This window comes from Schistocerca serialis, chromosome 2 (genome assembly GCF_023864345.2).
Source record: "Schistocerca serialis cubense isolate TAMUIC-IGC-003099 chromosome 2, iqSchSeri2.2, whole genome shotgun sequence".
Lineage (NCBI taxonomy): Eukaryota > Metazoa > Arthropoda > Insecta > Orthoptera > Acrididae > Schistocerca > Schistocerca serialis.
Genome location: NC_064639.1, coordinates 918434142 through 918457725, shown reverse-complemented (window position 1 = coordinate 918457725; position 23584 = coordinate 918434142). Strand labels below are relative to the sequence as shown.

The window sequence follows — 23584 nt, the reverse complement described above, 5'->3', positions numbered from 1 at the left end:
ATTGAATTTTTATACTACTTACTATTTTCTATTCAATGATCATCTCATAAAAATTACTATGATCGTTAAAAATGAAATAATTATCTTGTAATAATAAGGAAGTACTTGTGATAATCACAGACTCATTACTCAGTGATTGTATGTGCAATAAGTTATGAGAATTAAATTGAATATGCAGTCATAAGAAATGACATTATTTCCTAACTTACTTTGACTGAAGCTCAAGTCACTTATACTGTACCGGTATAAGAAGGCGTTGCATGTATACTCACATGTGGTTTTTCTTTAATGCCTGCTGCAGAAATTGTATCATATGGACTTCATAATTTGGTTGTTTATCAGTAATTTTAGTGTGTATGTGAGTGTATCTTCGACCAATGCTAATTTTCTATTGTATGACAGTACTAATTACTTGTAATTACTAAGTATATATCAATTCTGGGCTCTATGACTAATTGTAACATTTCTAAATATGTCACTATTAACATCTTTGGTCAAATCTGTATGTCATTTAGTTATGTTATATGTTACACATTTTGCATGTTCTGGTTCGAAACATGTACTTTATCATACGCTGTGTGCTTTACCATCAAAAAACGAACGTATATAAAACAAGTTTGCCACTATGTGGTTGGCCTAAACTTCATATTTACAACTGTATTTCAAGTAACTTGCCACACTTACGCAAATATCTGTGGTCATACATATTTTGAGTTATTTACTGAGCACTGAGCTTATGTGCCTATTCAATTAATGTTGACTTTTATATTCAGTTGTATATAACTTACTGTTATTCTTTTAGTTCACTATGGTTTGTGTCTGTTATTGTGTCATATATGAGACTTTTGATCTTCTATGTCAATGATGAGAACCTGTTTTCTCAAAGGGGTACAAAGTCAATGCTTTTACGATCTTCTTGAAATCTTTTGTACTCAAAAAAGTATATTGTGCCTTATACTATTACTACTGATTCTGTAAAGCATCTTTATCTGAATATGAAAAGGAGTGAAACGCTAAAACATTTTGGTTTCGTTGACAGTGGACATACTGTATGTAATGAGTCGCTGACTCTCCTTATATCTCAAACTTGTGTGTCGTCAAATGAATGTATTAACATTTTAGTGCGGTTTGTCGGTCGACATAGTGTGACTTGTCCCCGAGTCTGCTGCACCTCAAACACGTGTTTCTTTACCTGTTTTTCTATTGCCGGATGATTTTTGTTCTCTTGGAGAACTGTTAATAACATTTCATTACCTTGTCAAATGATCTACCTCCAATGCCATGCAGATATGAGTGCTTCCCTGCACAATATTACTTCCATATTTATTTTCTCCCTCTTTGCGCTATTTGCTATTCTGTGTAATATTTGTATCCACACAAATGATAGACATATTTTACATTCTTGGAGAACTATAAATAACATTTTGTTATCCTGTCAAATGAAGTACTTTCAACATCAGATGGAGGTGAGTGCTTACCTGCACAAGATTTTCTTGTATATTACTTTTTCTTTACTACAATGTACAGCTTATCAGTTTCCTATTAGGTCCATAGGTTATGTAACCTTTTGCTTGTGTTTATGTGTTCTGTCACATTTGTAAAACAATTGATACTATTTTTCTCTATTTTATTTTGTACGAATTTTACGTTTGCTCCTTGCCAACATGTTAGGCAAGAATCATCCCAAAAAATTCTTAAAAGTGGGGGTGGGGGTTATAAAAGTTGGACGTCAATACATCTTTGCAAAGTTGACCAATGACTCTGCTATGGTGTGCATACACAAACTGTGAGTCCGAGATATTATTATCGCGAATAGTAGTGAGGGAACAGTTGTTTTGACGAGTCAGAAGTGGTCAGACATAGCCTGCAGCGGAGAGAAGCTGTGCGACATGAGAGGTCGCACCTTGCCGCAATCGTGCCAGTAGCGTCGGAGGATTCTTTGCTTTGGTATTAATTGAGGTTTTTTAGTAATCTTACTTTTTGCTGCACGTAGTTGTTGCTTGCTTGCACACTGGAGGGATTTTGTCAGATTTGTGTATGCATACATTGAGAGTAATTTTCGTATCTTTGTTATGACCAGAGACGTGTTTATTGAGTATAGACGTTGTGGAATTGTTAAGGTCTGTGTAAATTTTGTCAGTGTTTAAATAATCTGCTTTGTGAATACAGTAAATTAAAGTCTTTATTGGTTTCTTTCGTTTTTTTACACAGTTTAAGACTTGTTGAACAAACGCCTCCTGATCATTCAATTTCTATTAATGAAATATGGCAGTATTGTTGCAATTATTATGACCATGCATTACACTCTGCATGGACCACACTGTTGCTTCTGAAATATTTTTAGCGTGTTGCTGATCACGCTGTTTTAGCGGCAGGACGAGGTAAGTTGTCCGTTGCGAACAGGACCATTGCCGAAAAGTTGTTAGGAGTTGTTGGAGAGTAAAAAACTCGCAGTCAGATACTTGAGAATTGATTTCTTTGTGATCTGTAGGAAGAGTTATTATTTTATGTTTCCTTTTGCTTTCAATCAGAATTTTATTATTCTTAGAGGTGCAAGGTCACATACTTCCGTACGTCTTTCAGCAGAACAAACAATAGTTACAAAAACATACACGAGTTTAAAAAAGATCATTACGAATCGGTTTCAAGGTCACTGCTCTGGGGGAGTAGGGTTAACTGGAAAAAAAAAAACGAAAATGTATCAAGATGTTTTCATTTGCATGTCTTTGAAGGGCAGATAAGTCGAAAAGCTGGTTTCCTTCTTTTACGTTCCCAACTCTGCCCAGGACGTTTTCGCCTTTTTTGTGCTGAAATAGGAGCCTTTATTCTTTTGGGTTATTACTATATGTGCGATGTTGGTTTTAATAATTTCTTTTAAGATTTGGGTCCAAGAGGTATTAGTTTAGCGAAAGCTCAGAATGAGTGCGACTTAGTGACGATTTTGTGTATGCTGTCGCATGGTGATGTCTAACACGATGACTGGCATTATAGAAGATACCTCCACTTACTTAATTTTGGTTCCACCTGTTGGTGCTGTAATCGACTTACTACAGGTACTGTTAATTCGTAATGATAATGTGTCTCTTGCAAATGAGTGACGTTGGTGTCACGGATTTTTTCGTGGCGATTAGATACGACGGCGGTGGGGATAACACGTTAAGTGCTTAGCTTCGCTTACGTGTCGGGGCAACACTTCAGTCACCTGGCTACTGTGGTACTAGACGAGTGTGAATGCGGTGCTGGTAAGGCCAGAATCTTTTCATAAAGGGGACATATCACGTATGCAATGGAACTACCAGTACGAAAACGTCGTATCGCCATTTCTTCTGGGTTCAGTATGCGGGAGTCTGGTTAAATTACCTAATGCGGGCGCATGTTAATGGCAAGCTTAAGCCCGCACCTTTGTTAGATTCTGTTGGTTTTGTGGAATGTTCGGTCGTTATTAGTTAATGTTTTGAGTTGATTCGGAGTGTTTATGCTCTTTTATACATGGCGATATATTGTGTTTCATGTAGGAAAAATTCTGTTTGTGGTTTTACACACAGCTTTAGAATATGTGACGGTTATTTTCTGCTTACACTCTATGCAACGGAGAATCGCTATATTGCCTCGTTTTAGTTGACTTATATGGGTAGTAGTAGTAGTACTAGTAGTAGTAGTAGCTTTATTCATCCATAGATCTCTTTTTACAAGGATATAGGACACGTCAAAAAAGTTACAAATTTAGATCAATTTAAAATAAGCTAATTCGTATACACATACATTTACAGACTTCTAGTTAGAGACAATCATTAGATTTACTCCTGGTATACAATACTTTTTTTACTAATAACTTATTAAATAATGTAATGCCACATTGTGCACTCATATCTATCAGTCACTGCACAATTAAATAATGTAATGCCACATTGTTCACTCATATCTATCAGTCACTGTACACAATATACACACATTGTTCCATAATACTTCACTCACTACACACATACACACTCACTCACACACACACACACACACACACACACACACACACACACTAGTGATCTCTGGGCCATTTTCTGCACCGCAACTTCCCATTTGCTACCCTGAAAAACTGAGTCAGTATCTCTCCATAATGAGTGGGATGTTGAGATCAGAAAGAGGAAGAGGTGTTAGTATTGTGCTATGCATAGCTTGAGGGTAAGTATTTCTAGAAAGAAAAAAAAGAAGGGAAAAAACGTAAAGTGAAGGTGTTATGTGGAATGTTGGATGTGTTATAATCATTATTACTATTATTTACTTGTATAACATTTTTTATCAAATCCCTATTCTGTTTTAGCTAAGTAATCCTTCAATTCATAAAATGTATTCCATGACAGGCACTTTTTAGATGCCTTTTTAAATAAGTGTATTTTGGCAATTTCTTTAATCTCTTTCGGTAATTTATTGTACAGTTTTATTCCTTGGTAGAAAATGCTCTTTTGAGTTTTATGTTTATTTTTTCTTGGTAAACGTAAGTCGAGTTTATCTCTTGTTGCATGGTCATGGACAGAACTGTTTGTGCAGTAATTACCAATGTTATTTTTGATGTGTACAACTGACTGGTAAATGTATCCACATGGAGCAGTTAAAATCCCCAGTCTTCTGAACAGATCTTTACAGTGAGCTCGACTAGTATTTTTGGTTATTATTCTTATGGCTCTTTTCTGGAGTTTGAAAATTGTGTTCATATTTTGTGCATTTGTTCCCCAAAAAAGAATTCCATAGCTAAGAATTGAGTGTACATATGAATAATATGTAACTAAAAGACACTGCATGCTGCACACTGATGATAGCATGCCGATAACATTCTGTCTGCAAGTACCTTTGTGTGTTTACACCACTTCAACTGAGAATCAATATTCATTCCTACAAATTTTGCATTTGTTACACATTCTGTGGAGGTGCCATCTACATTTAATTTAATGTTGTCATTTTTCCTCTTCAAACTGAAATTCATGGCATTAGTTTTCTTTATGTTCAATGTCACTTTATTACTTATTGACTAATCATAAACTTCCTTGAGAGTCTCATTTGCTTTCTCAGCAAGGAATTCTCTTGTTTTCTCAGTGACTATAATATTGCTGTCAACAGCGAAGAGGATTTTTTCATCATGAGTAACACTAGTGGGAAAGTCATTGATGCATGTCAGGAACAGTATTGGTCCTAATATGTTACCTTCCAGAACCCCTATATTAATGTATTTTGGTTCTGGTAAGTGTTTTACTAAATGTTTAGATCTATTTGAAGTATGTGTTATCTCTACTCTCTGTGCCCTATCTGTTAGGTATGATTGAAACCAGTCATTAGCTACCCCTCTCATTCCAAATGCTTCTCATTTGTTTAATAGAATCTTGTGGTCGACTGTATCAAACGCCTTAGAAAGATCCGAAAATATGCCTGTGACACACTCATCTTTATCAAGAGCATCAAGTACAACTTTTGTGAATTCTACTATGTCTGACTCCATATTTAGCCGCTTCAGAAACCAAACTGCGATTCGCTTAAATGATTGTATTTATTCAGGTAATTCATTAATCTGTCTTTCATAATTGCTTCTATTAATTCTGAGAAAGCTGACAGCAGGGAAATGAGCCAGTAATTTTCTATGTCTTCTGCATTACCTTTCTTAAGCAAAGGTACAACTCTTGCCTGTTTTAACTTCTCTGGAAATGTCCCTGATGTGAAGGATTCATTTAATATATTTGTTAAGGGGCCTTGTATAATCCCTATGCATTGTTTCAGTACAAACATTGGTACTTCATCTAAGCCTACTGACTTTTTATTTCTTAGTTTTTGATTTGTTTTACTGACGTCATTCTCTGTGGTTGGAAGTAACATCATTGTATTTAGTGCAACATTATTTGCTGGTGTTATATTTGTTTGGGGGAATTTTTGCTGTAACTTCTCTGCAGTACTTGAAAAATGCTCGTTTACTTAGTTTGCTAAGTGCTATGGACATTTATTATTTTATCCCCTTCCCTTAGAGAGTATGTTATTCTGCATTTGCTTGCCTCTCCCCATTTCCTTTTTTATAACATCCCAGACTGCTTTGCTTTTATTCTCAGCATTATATATTGTTTTGTCATTAAACGACTTTTTTGCAGCAATCAGCACCTTCCTATAGATCGTTTTGTATCTACGATAGAAATTTAAGAATTCTGGATCATTGCGAATCGTTTTCATGGAACTGAGGCGTTTTAAGTGTTTGGGAGGACTTCTTAATACCTGCTGTTATCCATCTGTTTTATGAGATGTTGATACAGACATGCATACATTTGGAAATGCCTTTTCAAAGTTCAATTTAAACAGTGTGGAGAATTTAGAGAATTTCATATTCACATTGGTTTCCTTATACACTTCATCACAGATTTGTTTTTCTAGTTCTTTTGAAAAATCTTTTATTTTGATTTCTGATAGATGTTGTTCGTAGGCTCGTAGTTTAGGGAATGATTCGATGCCTGACTTTATTATTGTCATTTGAAAGAGATGGTCTGATACTCCGAGATCTTTTACAGCTATATTGCAATCTTCTCTATCCATATTTGTGGCCACATGGTCAGTTACTGATGAAGTCGTTGTGGTAACCCTTGTTGCACTATTGACCAATAGGGACATGAAAAAACTTTGAAGGATGTTTATGAAGGTACTGCTGGATTCATTTATGATGTTAGTGTTGATGTTAATGTCGCCACACAGAATTATGTTGACCTTTGTACTTGAGACTTTATCTAGAACTTCTGTTAACTTATTGAAAAAAGTGTCCACATTACGACTGGGAGATCTATACGCACACAAAATGATTAATTTCGTGGTGATATCAAACCCTGTTATTCAATTGCTGATATTTCAAAGTGTTTCTCTTCACTTACGGTTCTGAGATCATGTCTTGATTTGAACTGTGTTCCTTTTCTGATATAAATGCATGATCCTCCACCCCTTGAAGTAGTTCTGCAGTAAGAGTTTGCCCTTTCATACAATGATAATACTACATTTTGGATTTCTGTTTCCCTACACCAGTGCTCAGTAATACAAATTACTGTGCAGTTCAAATATTGGAGCTCAACTTCTAATAGTTGTATTTTATCTTTTATTGATTTCATGTTTTGATGAAGGATTGTTATGTGTGTGAAATGCTCCATGTTACTCTTTCCAATGGTTTGTTTTTCTTTGTGACATCTGGTATATGTGATGTTTGAGATGTTAAAATCTGTCTTGTGAGTGATTGTTTCAGTATTTTTTGAAGTGGTGGAGATACTCTTTAGGCAGGGCAACCTGTTGTCTGGATTTATCCTAAAAAAGACCAACTTTTCCTACCTATGACATCAAACGTTCCTGTAACTGAGGGCCTACACCTCGCCCATGGCTACTACCTAGTAGCAGCATTTTCTTCTTCCTAACACTTTGTACATTCCTAGGCTTCTTGACCTTGGTTGAAGTGTGCTCCACATTTCCCACTCCTCGTTCTACCTGAGGCTCTTCTCCACCTAACTCTCGAAGTGGTAGATACTTGTTTTTTGTGTTGATGATAAAACTGTCAGATCCCGTTCTCTTTCCTCCTATCCTCCTACCAGCTGACAGTTCCCAACCACCCTCATCTCCCCTATCTCCCTTGATCGTTATGAGTTCCTTCCTGGCTTCCTTCAGTTGTGCCTGAAGGGCACAGTCTATCCTTTCCTGTTCCCCAATCAAAATGTTCCTACTGCATACTCTGCCGTTGCAGGAGAGAGCCTCTTATCCCAACATTCTCCCCACTGCATCCCCCCCCCCCCCCCCCCCGTGAAAATATTTCCTACGAGATTGGCAACAAATCCCTCTTCTCACTACCCTATAACAGCTCCTACATTTCTCCCCCTGCAGGTATTATGGTATCCTGTTTAGAATGTTACTACAAGTTTTGCTGATTTTCTTAGAGTTTTGACAATATCTATAGACGCCACATTTAGTTGTAATTTTTCAGATGTTCCTGAAGATGGAACTGTGCCCTAAATCTACATGTGCTCCCTTTTTATTGGAAAACAAAATTTAATATATCTTGTGTGATTGATATCATAAATTATTAATCATGGATAATTTATACAACAGTTGTGGACGTTCTATCAAGAAAAACATGTGTCAAATGATGCCTAATAGGGACGTGGGGTCATACTATGCATATATCTTTTACGTCGCACGTTAGTGAGTATTAGTGCTGATGTGAAACTTGGCAAGTGGTGTTTAGTGAAGGAGGTTGTACCTAAGTACATTTCAGCTATGCTTAGACAGGCTAGTGAATATATTTGTAGTATTGGCCAATTGTGCTTTGGTAATGAGAGTAGGGACTTGTATATAAAAAAAGAATGATGCAAAATGGAGATAATACTTACCACACTCTGCGTTAAGAGCTGCTTTGAGTGCCAACCTTTTTGGCGTTGTATATAGGTATATTATTAATCAAATGCTAATATTTAAGGAAGAATTAGACGCCAAACATGAACGCAAGTTTCGGGAGCTATAGGCTGGTCAAAAGCTGCAACAAGAAGAAGGTATCTATTCCCATTTCCCCCCTTTCGAATTCTACCTCAACGTACAAAATCGAATACACGGTTTTCAGGCCGGAAATTAGATCTGATACACAGTGGGATCTCACTTAATAACCGAAAAAAGATTTGCACTGATGGTTGTTTTGACAGATACATACAACAGGAAGCATTGGCAGCAGAGCAGAAAACTAAGGAAAACATATGTGAAGAATAGTGAATACCCTGATATCTGATTTCTCACAGCAGATCACTTCTGTACTATTCCTCCTGGGTCCTATAATTCATCGATTCTGTTAAAGAATTCATTTTCCTACAGACAACAGTTCGATCGCCATTCACCAATATCCCTCACACTGAGAAATTCTTTAACCTTTAGTTCTGACCCACCAACCAACATCTCTTGTGATAAGGTAATTTCCCTACCAACACTCCAACAAAATCTCTGTCACTCCCTGCACTGTCTGAATGTTTCAGTTTGTTAATTATTTCCTAACTGTATCCTTTCACATTTTCCTGTAATACCCTGGGGCTGTCTGAAAAGCTTCCATTATTTCTCTATGTCTATCCTTGGAGCAGTAGTCAACCAAGAATAGTGTCTATGATCCTTCAATATTTGTATTTCTCAAGAGCATATGCCTCCATTTTGATCTTTTTATTTTTAAGCTTGCACTGCTTATTCTCGACGTACTGTTTTCAGACTATTCATCTGTAACTTGGCTTCCAACCTTAACTTCTAACCCTATTTACAACAGAAATTGAATTTATTTCCCAATGAGATCGCAAAATATGTTGTAAAGCTTACTATTATTATATGTTTGCATTATTGAAATTGACACCAAGAAATTTTTGTTTTAAGGGTTGTTTTGTAAATCAGTCATCGTTTCCACAGCTTCAGAAGTGGTCTCTTTTATTTCTTCCACTTTTGTCTCATTCTTCCTACTACGCACCTGGAAAAGCTGATTAGTCACTGTCTACTTTGGCTTTCCCTTGTTTACCATCAATAGCTTTTTATACAAGCATTCTACCTCTTCGTTTCTAATACTTCCCGACTCTTCTTGCTATGGAAATATTCTAAGTTTAACTTTTTCTGGTGCTTGATCTACGTTTAGTTAGTTTGTCAAACATTGCGTCCACTTCTTTTTGTGATTCATCTACCATTTTTCTCGCTGCTTTTACCTCTTTGCTAACAGTTTCTTTCTGTATATCCACTTCTTTGTGTGATTCTTCCATTTTTCTTAACATTCTCTTCCGCCCTTCTGTCAATCCCTCCGTCATCAGTAACACCACTTCGAACATCAGTTCGATCGTCTAATTGTAGACGCAAGAAAAACAAAACGAACAGACAAACACGGAAGTGACACTCAGCAAATTCCGAAATTCGTACTCAAAGACTGTCAGATTTCGCCAAGATATCATTACAACAACGCTGCCTTCTCACTACACGGCGGTCTATAATGTGATGTAACAGGAACCCCTCGAACATTAATCTTACCAAAAGTGACCGTTTTATCTCACGTACATATGTTTGGAGATAATGGAGATCAAGAATATTTAACTTTTCTCGGGATTAATCGAATATTACACCTATACAGATCGCAATAACTTTTGTTATCTACCACACATGCAAGCAATGCTCAGAAAATCATAGGCTGAGGAGTACTGAATGAATGTAAAAATCAAAACATTCCCCCTAACGAAGTAGTTCACTAACAGGAAAACATCAGCTATTCGTAATTAGCTGCTGCAGCTAGCTTAATGATGGTCACTGTAAACGCGTGTATTTTACCAACATACGAAATTATCAATATTAAAATTGGCACAAAAACTAAGGAACATGCAAATGCAGAAAATAACACTTGCATGCAACACAATAAACACGTACGCAATAAAAGCGAAAAAAAAAGACTGAGGACCCGAGTACCACTAATAATAACAGCAGTTATTTGCAATACTAAGGGCAGTATCAGAAAATATCTTTGGCAAGTTCTAACACTGCAGCAGGACGTTAGTAAATGAAAGAAATTAATTTTACTTTTTAACTGAAAGTTACAACTCTATGGGCACTTCAGTTTTGAGAAATGCGGTGATAATGAGAGAGTAATACAGCTAGAGCAGAAATCATAGCTTTATAGCAAAATGCTTTCAGACAATAGTCAGCGAGGGTTAAGCTTTTGTAATATATGCAACTTCAGCCTCCAGTTAGCTGGAACTGTCGGCGTGTAATCATCGCCCGCGTTGATGAATCACAATCCAGTCGCGCACAGTCCAGTAATCATCGCCGTCGTGCGAATCCTCTAGATCGTTGCCGCCCGTTTGCGGATGCAGCGGGATAGCGCGATGGTTGAAGAATAATCTCGATTAGTTTTCTACAAGCGCAACGCAAATAAGACACACCATGAAATTATTAAACAAGGTATCCAGAAATCGTAACGTTTGTTAGCCGTTTGTAGCCACAGTTTTGAATTTGCTGTTTCCCGTTCGATCGTGATTTGGAACATTTAAAAGTAGCACAATCCATAGTAAGAAAGTACACTAATTTATTTATAATTCGATTTAACAAACTGCGGTACGAGCGGAACAGTACATACTGTTCACAATAGTTAGTTACCGTAAACTCATTGTAGTCACGCCGCGATCGACACATCGTAGATTTAAGATCAACGTTCCGAATATCAGTTCAGCGAGAGTAATAGTACGCTAAAGTGGAGACACTTTACTTAGCGTATTACAGTTTGGATTCCAGAAGAGTTGCTCTACGGAGACAGCCGTTTATGCATTAGCTCATTAAATAGTACAAACCTTCAATAATGTTATGTCGATAGTTGGTATTTTTGTGATCTTTTTAAGGCGTTTGATTATGTAGATAATGTTACTCTCTTAGGAAAATTCAAGTTTTATGGAATAGATGCCTTCATCCACGGCCAGTTTGAACCGTACTGAACAAACAGAATGGAAATGTTTGTGCTGAATAATTCAGTGTCGGAAAGGTAGAAAATTTTAGAAACTGGGGGAAAAAATTATACAAGGACTCCCACAGCTTTCAATTTTGAGTCCCCCGCTACTCCTTACGTAGGTGAATGACCTTTCACATAACATTCAAAAAGAAAAAATGGTATATTTTCCAAATGATACTAGCGTTACAATCAATTCCGATAGAGAGAAATCAATAGGAGAGTTGGAAAATGTTATCTCCCAAGGAATTATTAAGTGGTTTTCTGAAGATGGACTGTCACTAAGTTTTGAATAAACACGCTACATTCAACTCTGCACAATAGATAGAGTCATACCAACAACTGACATAGCGCATGGTAAGGAGTCGGTAAATAGGGTAGAATACTTCAAAGTTTTGGGTGTACATATAGTTGAAAACTTGAACTGGAAGAAGCGTGTTACTGAGCTTCTCAAAGAATTAGGTCAGCTACTTTTGGTCTTCGTATAATTGCTGACCTTGTAAACAAACGTATCAGCCTCCTGACATATTTTTCATATTTCCACTCAATAATGTCTCACGGAATAATTTGGTGGGATCACTTATAATGTAAGTATTGATTGCACACAATCGAACAACCTCTACAAGAAGCTAGTCATTTTAATTGTGCCGTCACAGTACATATATTCACTAGTAAAATTCGTCATAAATAATCCATCACAATTTGAGAAGAGCAGTGAAATACATACCTACATCACTAGTAGGAACAATGACCTTTACTACCCACTGTTAAAGCTCTCAGTGGCTCAGAGAGGAGTTCAATATGCAGCAACGAAAATATTTGATCGTTTGCTCAGTAACATAAAATGTCTGACAGTCAGCGAAGCAAGTTTTAAATCTAATTCGAAATCATTTCTCCTGAACACTTCTATTCCATTGACGAAATTCAACTTAAAAACTAATATCCAGTAAAACTGTGTAGTTGCATAATTAATACTAAAAATAGCAAATAAGAATGCGTTCATTAGTGTTAACACTAATCATGTATGTGTACCCTGTAAACTGGCTCGTTCCACAACATTTCGATAAAAGAATCGTTCAGATGATCTATGGAACATATAACCAACTGACTAAGTGCATTAACGTATTTCTAGTTCAGTTTGAAGTCCGCAATACGCACTGCAACTAGATACAGTAACGCAAAGATTTACACAGGTTAGTAATTTACTTCTTATAAGTTTTAAGATTAATCACCTGAATGTCAATCCTCGATGAAAAGTTGCATTACAGCATTGTTGTTGTTGTTGTGGTCTTCAGTCCTGAGACTGGTTTGATGCAGCTCTCCATGCTACCCTATCCTGTGCAAGTTTCTTCATCTCCTAATACCTACTGCAACCTACATCCATCTGAATCTGCTTAGTGTATTCATCTCTTGGTCTCCCTCTACGATTTTTACCCTCCACGCTGCCCTCCATTGCTAAATTTGTGATCCCTTGATGCCTCAGAACATGTCCTACCAACCGGTCCCTTCTTCTCGTCAAGTTGTGCCACAAACTCCTCTTCTCCCCAATTCTATTCAATACCTTCTCATTAGTTATGTGATCTACCCATCTAATCTTCAGCATTCTTCTGTAGCACCACATTTCGAAAGCTTCTATTCTCTTCTTGTCCAAACCATTTATCGTCCACGTTTCACTTCCATACATGGCTACACTCCATACAAATACTTTCAGAAATGAGTTCCTGACACTTAAATCTATACTCGATGTTAACAAATCCCTCTTCTTCAGAAACGCTTTCCTTGCCATTGCCAGTCTACATTTTATACCTTCTCTACTTCGACCATCATCAGTTATTTTGCTCCCCAAATAGCAAAACTCCTTTACTACTTTAAGTGTCTCATTTCCTAATCTAATTCCCTCAGCATCACCCGATTTAATTCGAGTACATTCCATTATCCTCGTTTGCTTTTGTTGATGTTCATCTTATACCCTCCTTTCAAGACACTATCCATTCCATTCAACTGCTCTTCCAAGTCCTTTGCTGTCTCTGACAGAATTACAATGTCATCGGCGAACCTCAAAGTTTTTATTTCTTCTCCATGGATTTTAATACCTACTCCGAATTTTTCTTTTGTTTCCTTCACTGCTTGCTCAATATACAGATTGAATAACATCAAGGAGAGGCTACAACCCTGTTTCACTCCCTTCCCCAACCACTGCTTCCCTTTCATGCCACTCGACTCTTATAACTGCCATCTGGTTTCTGTACAAATTGTAAATAGCCTTTCGCTCCCTGTATTTTACCGCTGCCACCTTCAGAATTTGAAAGAGCGTATTCCAGTCAACATTGTCATTACCTTCTCTAAGTCTACAAATGCTAGAAACGTAGGTTTGCCTTTCCTTCATCTTTCTTCTAAGATAAGTCGTAAGGTCAGTATTGCCTCACGTGTTCCAATATTTCTACAGAATCCAAACTGATCTTCCCCGAGGTCGGCTTCTACCAGTTTTTCCATTCGTCTGTAAAGAATTCGTGTTAGCACTTTGCAGCCGTGACTTATTAAACTGATAATTCGGTAATTTTCACATCTGTCAACACCTGCTTTCTTTGGGATTGGAACTACGAGTATTATATTCTTCTTGAAGTCTGAGGGTATTTCGCCTGTCTCATAGATCTTGCTCACCAGATGGTAGAGTTTTGTCATGACTGGCTCTCCCAAGGCCGTCAGTAGTTCTAATGGAATATTGTCTACTCCGGGGGCCTTGTTTCGACTCAGATCTTTCAGTGCTCTGTCAAACTCTTCACGCAGTATCGTATCTCCCATTTCATCTTCATCTACATTCTCTTCCATTTCCATAATATTGTCCTCAAGTACATCGCCCTTGTATAGACCCTCTATATACTCCTTCCACCTTTCTGCTTTCCCTTCTTTGCTTAGAGCTGGGTTTCCATCTGAGCTCTTGATATTCATACAAGTGGCTCTCTTTTCTCCAAAAGTCTCTTTAATTTTCCTGTAGGCAGTATCTATCTTACCCCTAGTGAGATAAGCCTCCACATCCTTACATTTGTCCTCCAGCCATCCCTGCTTAGCCATTTTGCACATCCTGTCGATCTCATTTTTGAGACGTTTGTATTCCTTTTCGCCTGCTTCATTTATTGAATTTTTATATTTTCTCCTTTCATCAATTAAATTCAATATTTCTTCTGTTACCCACGGATTTCTACTAGCCCTCGTCTTTTTACCTACTTGATCCCCTGATGCCTTCACTACTTCATCCCTCATAGCTACTCATTCTACTTGTACTGTATTTCTTTCCCCCATTGCTGTCAATTGTTCCCTTATGCTCTCCCTGAAACTCTCTACAACCTCTGGTTTAGTCAGTTTATCCAGGTCCCATCTCCTTAAATTCCCACCTTTTTGCAGTTTATTAAGTTTTAATCTACAGTTCATAACCAATAGATTGTGGTCAGAGTCCACATCTGCCCCTGGAAATGTCTTACAATTTAAAACCTGGTTCGTAAATCTCCGCCTTACCATTATATAATCTATCTGATACCTTCAATTATCTCCAGGATTCTTCCATGTATACAACCGTCTTTTATGATTCTTGAACCAAGTGTTAGCTATGATTAAGTTATGGTCCGTGCAAATTTCTACAAGGCGGCTTCCTCTATCATTTCTCTCCCCCAATCCATATTCACCCACTATGTTTCCTTCTCTCCCTTTTCCTACTCTCGAATTCCAGTCACCCATGACTATTAAATTTTCGTCTCCCTTCACTGCCTGAATAATTTCTTTTATCTCATCATACATTTCATCAATTTCTTCATCATCTGCAGAGCTAGTTGGGATATAAACTTGTACTACCGTAGTAGGCATGGGCTTCGTGTCTATCCTGGCCACAATAATGCGTTTACTATGCTGTTGGTAGTAGCTTACCCGCACTCCTATTTTTTATTCGTTATTAAACCTACTCCTGCATTACCCCTATTTGATTTTGTATTTATAACCCTGTATTCACCTGACCAAAAGTCTTGTTCCTCCTGCCACCGAACTTCAGTAATTCCCACTTTATCTAACTTCAACCTATCCATTTCTCTTTATAAGTTTTCTAACCTACCTGCCCGATTAAAGGATCTGACATTCCACGCTCCGATCCGTAGAACGCCAGTTTTCTTTCTCCTGATAACGACGTCCTCTTGAGAAGTCCCCGCCCAGAGACCCGAATGGGGGACTATTTTACCTCCGGAATATTTTACCCAAGAGGACGCCATCATCATTTAACCATACAGTAAAGCTGCATGCTCTCGGGAAAAATTACGGCTGCAGTTTCCCCTTGCTTTCAACCGTTCGCAGTACCAGCACAGCAAGGCCGTTTTGGTTAGTGTTGCCAAGCCAGATCAGTCAATCATCCAGATTGTTGCCCCTGCAACTACTGAAAAGGCTGCTGCCCCTCTTCAGGAACCACACGTTTGTCTGGCCTCTCAACAGATACCCCTCCGTTGTGGTTGCACCTACGGTACGGCCATCTGTATCGTTGAGGCACACAAGCCTCCCCACCATGATTCTGGTTCATCTTATGTATTCTAGTAGTCTGCAGTACGTAGCATACAGTCCGTGGCATTCGCACTCGATACTACACAAGTACCTTCAGATCTCCAAATTGTAGTTTAGACTGATGCCCAGATATCAATTCAGAATGAGAAACAATGACACACGTTTGATTATTAGTTCCTTTGGCCACAGTACACACTATAATCAAAACGCTTGTCACGGATAAAACAGCTTTTTTAACATCGCCCAAGACGGAGCACTTCAGCACACACGTGACACAAAAATCATTACCGTTCTCGCTCTCCAGGCTTTTTGTTGGCGCACGCCTGTCGACAAATTTCTACGGCTCAAGACATGTCACTTTGCATTACACCGAGTACAACAATTCACAGTTTCGTACAGAATTGCAACTTCACATTATAATGTTCATGGAAAATATTTTAAAGTAACATGTTAATAAAACTGCAAACGCACATCAGAAAAACAAAACAAAAATAGCAGTTCCATGCATAGCAGTTTATCTACATCTATATCTGCATTTACTTGGATACTCTGCAAAGCACACTTAAGTGCCAGCCAGAGGGTTCATCGAATCACCTTCACAATAATTCTCTGTTATGCCGCTCTCGAAAAAAAACGAACACCTCTATCTTTCCGAGCGAGCTCTGATATCCCCTATTTTATTATAATGATCGTTTCTCCCTATGGAGGTCAGAGTCAACAAAATTTTGTTTCGAACTCGGAGGAGAAATTTGATAATTGACATTTCGTGAGAAGATCCTGCCGCAACGAGAAACGTCTTTGTTATAACAAGGTGTACCCCCATCCTGTATCATGTCCGTGACACTCTAACCCCTATTTTTTGATAATACAAAACGTCCTGCTCTTCTTTGAACTGTCTCGATGTACTCCGTTCATCCTATCTGGTAAGGATTCCACATCGAAAGACCTGCACCAGGCGAACGGTCTACCCGACGGGAGGCCCTAGCCACACGACATTTCCATTTTTACCGCGCAGCAGTACTCCAAAAAGAGGACGGACAAGCGTAGGAAGGCAGCCTCTATAACAGATCTGTTACATGCTCTGTCAATAAAACGCACTCTTTGGTTCGCCTTCCCCACAACATTCTCTATGTTTTCTTTCCAGTTCAAGTTGTTCGTAATTGCAATTACTAGGTATTTAGTTGAATTTACGGCGTTTAGATTTATTTTTATTTGCCGTATAACCGAAGTTAACGGAAGGAGGGGGGGGGGGGTTCCACTGGGGGCCGAATCGCACAATAACAATAACCATGGGTTCAGTGTGGGGCAGCGGTGGCGTGGGTGGACTGCTGTGGCCTGTTGTGGGGTTGTGAAACACTGAAGGCTACGGCGGGACGAAGCCTCACCGTCGTTTCTAGGTCCCCGGTTCAATACACAATACACACACAATATACAGATGACCAAAATATCGTAACAATGTAATTCGGAACTGTGCTGTCGAATGGGCGCGTAAGATTTCGCTTCAAGAGTGAGTTTGTTCTTAACGGGATACAACCCGACGTTTTTCGTCGACAATGGGCGTCGTGCGAAAGATACAATGAGCGGTGTTTGTTTGGGGTGACTCTAGCTGTACATTAAACTAAACTAAACTAAAGTCGTCCCGCACAGGCCATGAATGCCCAATGGTACCGACTGGCCGCCATGTCATCCTTAGCCCACAGGCGTCACTGGATACGGATATGGAGGGGCATGTGGTCAGCACACCGCTCTCCCGGCCGTATGTCAATTTCCGAGACCGGAGCCGCCACTTCTCAATCAAGTAGCTCCTCAGTTTGCCTCACAAGGGCTGAAGTGCACCCCGCTTGCCAACAGCGCTCGGCAGACCGGGTGGTCACCCATCCAAGTGCTAGCCCAGCCCGACAGCGCTTAACTTCGGTAATCTGAAAGGAACCGGTGTTACCACTGGGGCAAAGCCGATGGCTTCCAACTGTACATTGCAAAACGGATATTGGAAGTACCTGCCGTAATACAAGAGGAAATGCACATGGCGACTCTCAGGAGAGGCTCCCGGTACTGAAATTAGCTTCCTCTTTCTGGATAGAGTCGAGAAGCAATACTCGTTATGAAACAGATCTTTGGCCGCACAAGACGAGCGAGTGTAATGCTCATTATTTTTTCTGAATTCTTAATATACCCGATTGTTAAGTTTAGCCATTGTAACCAACAATAACGCTGTCACAGTGAAAACAACAAGCTGGCGTGTGTACCAGGTTGTATTTCTTATTAGAGGTTCGCTTAGCCATGGAAAAGCTAAACGACTGAGATTACAGGTACCTGTTTGCTCTAATGCCTGACAAAAGTCACAATGAAAATTAACAGAGAGTAAAGTTCTGTAAAGATCAATCCAAATTACAAAATGACGCTAACATTGTGGGGAGGTATCAAAAGGTGTAGAAGACTATGCGGAGAAAACACAGCAAAATCTGTTCAAGTTGCGAAGGAATCGGGCATAGAAATAATTCGATGGAGAAGGTCGAAAAAATGTGCCGGGCCGAGACTCGAGTCCGGATATGTCTCCTAACGCGAGTGGTTGATTGCCTTAACTGGCCTGGCCATACTGAAACGCTTCCCGTACTCCCCCCAGATTCTCAACTTGTCACACGCCAAGCAGCGTGCACTGTCCATTTTCCTTCTTGCTCGCCGCGAGTCCTGTTTTCCAGCAAAGAGTTTCGACCCTTTGCTCGCACTGAAGTAATCAAGACCGTCACGCCTACTGATGAACTATATACAAGGTGTCCCACCTAGCCGGCCGTTGTAGCCGAGCGGTTCTAGGCGCTGCAGTCTGGAACCGCGCGACCGCTACGGTCGCAGGTTCGAATCCTGCCTCGGGCATGGATGTGTGTGATGTCCTTAGGTTAGTTAGGTTTAAGGTTGGTTGGTTGTTTCGGGGAAGGAGACCAGACAGTGGGGTCATCGGTCTCATCGGATTAGGGAAGGACGGGGAAGGAAATCGGCCGTGCCCTTTGAAAGGAACCATCCCGGCATTTGCCTGGAGCGATTTAGGGAAATCACGGAAAACCTAAATCAGGATGGCCGGACGCGGGATTGAACCGTCGTCCTCCCGAATGCGAGTCCAGTGTCTAACCACTGCGCCACCTCGCTGGTAGTTAGGTTTAAGTACTTCTAAGTTCTAGGGGACTGATAACCTGAGCAGTTACGTCCCATAGTGCTCAGAGCCATTTGAACCATTTTGTCCCACCTAACTCTGCGAAAAAAAAAAAAAAACAGATTGTGAAACATGCAACTGGCCAGGAAAGCACCCACGTCAGGGGCTCGCGCAATGGGCACGAATGCGTAATCCATAGGGTTCAACGAACTCAACTTTCAACACAAAGTTACGTTTATTTACATGGCACATGACTGTTTTTTTCAACAGAAGTGAAAACGGGAGGTGGCTGACTTGTTTTCACGGTTCTAAACTTCACACACTCTGAAATATTAGACTTCATAGGACGGCAACGGCGCTGCTGTTTCTGCCCTATTGCAGTTGGCAAAACCTGCCTGCACTGTCCTGCAATCTGCCGTAAACAGATCACTATCAGTACGCACTTTCTGCCGACACTGTTCAATCTACTGGTGTCTCCTGCTCGGGCCACCTGTACTGCTGTCGGTATCAGACAGGAAAATATACTGTGACGGATTTCACGTACATTTCGGACAGTGCTTTTCCTGTTGCGATATCTGCGGTCTTCCCGTTGATATTCCGGTCTTCAGTAATGAAGAAAAACTAGATATGTTGTTAATTTATTGCGAATGTCACAGAAATGAAACCACAGTCGTAACAGATTGGCGGGGTTCTTTCCCATCGTACCAGTTCGAAAATCTGCACAAGTCTCACGGAAATAGGCAGCTCTGCGCCCAGAAAGCATCAACGCAGAAACATAGAAACTCAGAAACTATAATTAAAATTACTTGATAGTCCACGTTTGTCACATGCCTCTGCAGTGTTGCTACATCGCCTGCCGGCTACTGCTCGATTACAGCTGTCACAAAAACTCGGCGTGTCACTCCATAGATTAATTAATTTTAATTAAACTCAGCAATAAAAAAAATTCGCTGTTCTTCCCAAGTTTCGAATCTACTGCCTTCCAGATGACAAGTTACTGCGCTATCCACTACATTACGTTGTTACATTTATGGCTCATATTCCATTAGTAACGCTGAAATGCAGCTTTCAGAAATTTGGGTTCACATAATTCCTTCCCGAGTTTCGAATCTACGACCTTCCAGATGACAAGTTACTGCGCTATCCACTACATTACGTTGTTACATTTATGGCTCATATTCCATTAGTAACGCTGAAATGCAGCTTTCAGAAATTTGGGTTCACATAATTTCGTGCGAAACATTTCTGATGTAAGCCCACTCTGAGTTTATAATAATTGTGTATGTGATGCTGAATCGCTCCTTGTACAGAATGATCCAGTAGAGTTTGGTTAGTGCTGTGTATGAAAAGCATCGTCGTGTGTGTGAGTATGTGTGTGTGTGTCTTGTTTTATGGTTATCACGTATGATGAAATACGAAATTAAAGGGATTGATTCAGGATTCGGGATCCAAGTACAACAAGAAAGCAAGCTGTACCATGTGAACTGACCAATGGTTGTCGCAGTTTGACTACGGCGAACGGTTCGAGCGTGACCTTGCGCGTCCTGATTGAATGAAACCAGCTCCAGCCCCTGAAGTGTCAATTATTAAGTAATATTAATCAGACTATAAAAATGACAACTAAGTTGTTGTTCTGGCTGCTGTAACGCACAGTCCTGAGGTGAGTGTACAACGCACTGTACGCGGTTGTGGATAAGCCGTAGTAGTGTGTGGACAGTTTTGCACAGGGATACGATTCATTCGTATCTCACTCCAACAAGACCTGTAGTGGAATGACCTTGGATCCCACATGGAATTCTGTCGTTTTACCCTTCAGCAATCGTAAGACCATCCTGACATCCTACGCGGTACGTTGTTTACGGATGAAGGATCGTTCACAAATCGTCGTCATGTGAATCTGCGAAACATGCACTACTGGTCCGCGTTGAGACACCACTGGCTTCGCGTGATTGCTCATCAACGACTGTGGGATATCAGTGTTCGGAGCGCATCATTCGTACCCATGTTGAAGGTCCCTACTTTTATCAGAGGACGTTAACTGGACGGCGGTATGTATCATTTCTGCAAGACACTCTACGCCGTCTCATGGAGGACGTGAGATCGGAAACGAGTCTATCAGTGATTTCCAGTATGGATGGATGCACCGCACACTGCACATTTGTTTCCTCGGAAATTTTGGATGCAATGTTTCCAAATATACTGACAGGAAAAAAATCCCAGCATCAGAAACCAGTTGTGCGAGATAAACTAAAGTTGATGGGCGTGTTTCTACATGTGAAAGATGACATGTATTTCAATTTCGTGCCAGTCGCATAAGACTGGCGCTATGGCGCTAGTAGCGCCACTATGAGGAAAATCTGATTTGCTTTAAATATGCGCTTTAGCGGTCATGAGCGTCAGTAGCTTTGAGACTGGACGTAATGAGATGATGTTAGTCAAGAGCGCCATTAAGACGACGAAGACAGCATTATCAGTAGGTCGCTGAATTTGAACGAGGTCGCGTAATAGAGCTACGAGGATCTGGATGTTCCTTCCGCGATATTGCAGAAAGACTTGGCAGGAATGTAGCCACTGTATACGATTGCTGGCAGCGATGGTCACTGGGAGGTATGGTCGCAAGAAGCGCGGTCTCGGGACAGCCACGTGGCACTACCGAGAGTAAAGACTGTTTGCCGTGTTCAGCGTATGACTGTCGCGCATCGTACTGCGTCTGCAGCAGCGGTTCAAGCACCAGTTGGCACTACAGTGACTCAACGAACTATTCTATGTACCGACTTGACAGAAAATCCTAGGAAGTTCTGGTCTTACGTTAAATCAGCAAGTGGATCGTAGCAGCATATCCAGACACTCTGGGATGATAATGGAATTGAAACAGAGGATGGCACGCATAAAGCTGAAATACTAAACACCTTTTTCCAAAGCTGTTTCACAGAGGAAGACCGCACTGCAGTTCCTTCTCTAAATCCTCGCACGAGCGAAAAAAATGGCTGACATCGAAATAAGTGTCCAAGGAATAGAAAAGCAACTGAAATCACTCAACAGAGGAAAGTCCACTGGACCTGACGGGATACCAATTCGATTCTACACAGAGTACGCGAAAGAACTTGCCCCCCTTCTAACAGCCGTGTACCGCAAGCCTCTAAAGGAACGGAAGGTTCCAAATGATTGGAAAAGAGCACAGGTACTTCCAGTTTTCAAGAAGGGTCGTCGAGCAGGTGCGCAAAACTATTGGCCTATATCTCTGACATTGATCTGTTGTAGAATTTCAGAACATGTTTTTTGCTCGAGTATCATGCCATTCCTGGAAACCCAGAATCTACTCTGTAGGAATCAACATGGATTCCGGAAACAGCGATCGTGTGAGACCCAACTCGCTTTATTTGTTCATGAGACCCAGAAAATATTATATACAGGCTCCCAGGTAGATGCCATTTTCCTTGACTTCCGGAAGGCGTTCGATACAATTCTGCACCGTCGCCTGATAAACAAAGTAAGAGCCTACGGAATATCAGACCAGCTGTGTGGCTGGATTGAAGAGTTTCTAGCAAACAGAACACAGCATGTTTTTCTCAATGGAGAGACGTCTACAGACGTTAAAGTAACCTCTGCCGTACCACAGGGGAGTGTTATGGGACCATTGCTTTTCACAATATATATAAATGACCTGGTAGATAGTGTCGGAAGTTCCATGTGGCATTTCGCCGATGATGCTGTAGTATACAGAGAAGTTGCAGCATTAGAAAATTGCAGCGAAATGCAGGAAGATTTGCAGCGGATAGGCACTTGGCGCAGGGAATGGCAACTGACCCTTAACATAGACAAATGTAATGTATTGCGAATGCATAGCAAGAAGGATCCTTTATTGTATGATTATATGATAGCAGAACAAACACTGGTAGCAGTTACTTATGTAAAATATCTGGGAGAATGCTTACGGAACAATTTGAAGTGGAATGATCATATAAAATTAATTGTTGGTAAGACGGGTGTCAGGTTGAGATTCATTGGGAGAGTCCTTAGAAAATGTAGTCCATCAACAAAGGAGGTGGCTTACAAAACACTCGTTCGACCTATACTTGAGTATTGCTCATCAGTGTGGGATCCGTACCAGGTCGTGTTGACGGAGGAGATAGAGAAGATCCAAAGAAGGGCGGCGCGTTTCGTCACAGGGTTATTTGGTAAGCGTGATAGCGTTACGGAGATGTTTAGCAAACTCAAGTGGCAGACTCTGCAAGAGAGGCGCTCTGCATCGCGGTGTAGCTTTCTGTCCAGGTTTCGAGAGGGTGCGTTTCTGGATGAGGTATCGAATATATTGTTTCCTCCTACTTATACCTCCCGAGGAGATCACGAATGTAGAATTAGAGAGATTCGATCGCGCACGGAGGCTTTCCGGCAGTCGTTCTTCCCGCGAACGG

The 23584-nt window shown here is 40.2% G+C and overlaps 1 protein-coding gene across 1 annotated transcript in view; it reads left to right on the top strand.

Moving 5' to 3' along the window:
* Positions 1–3206: 3206 nt before the first annotated feature.
* The window catches only part of LOC126456519 (juvenile hormone acid O-methyltransferase-like), a 115846-nt gene continuing 95468 nt past the window's right edge, over positions 3207–23584 (top strand). Inside the window, exon 1 of the mRNA XM_050092268.1 lies at positions 3207–3242. The gene's annotated coding sequence lies outside the window, so the exon portion shown is untranslated. The remainder of the gene's footprint in view (positions 3243–23584) is intronic.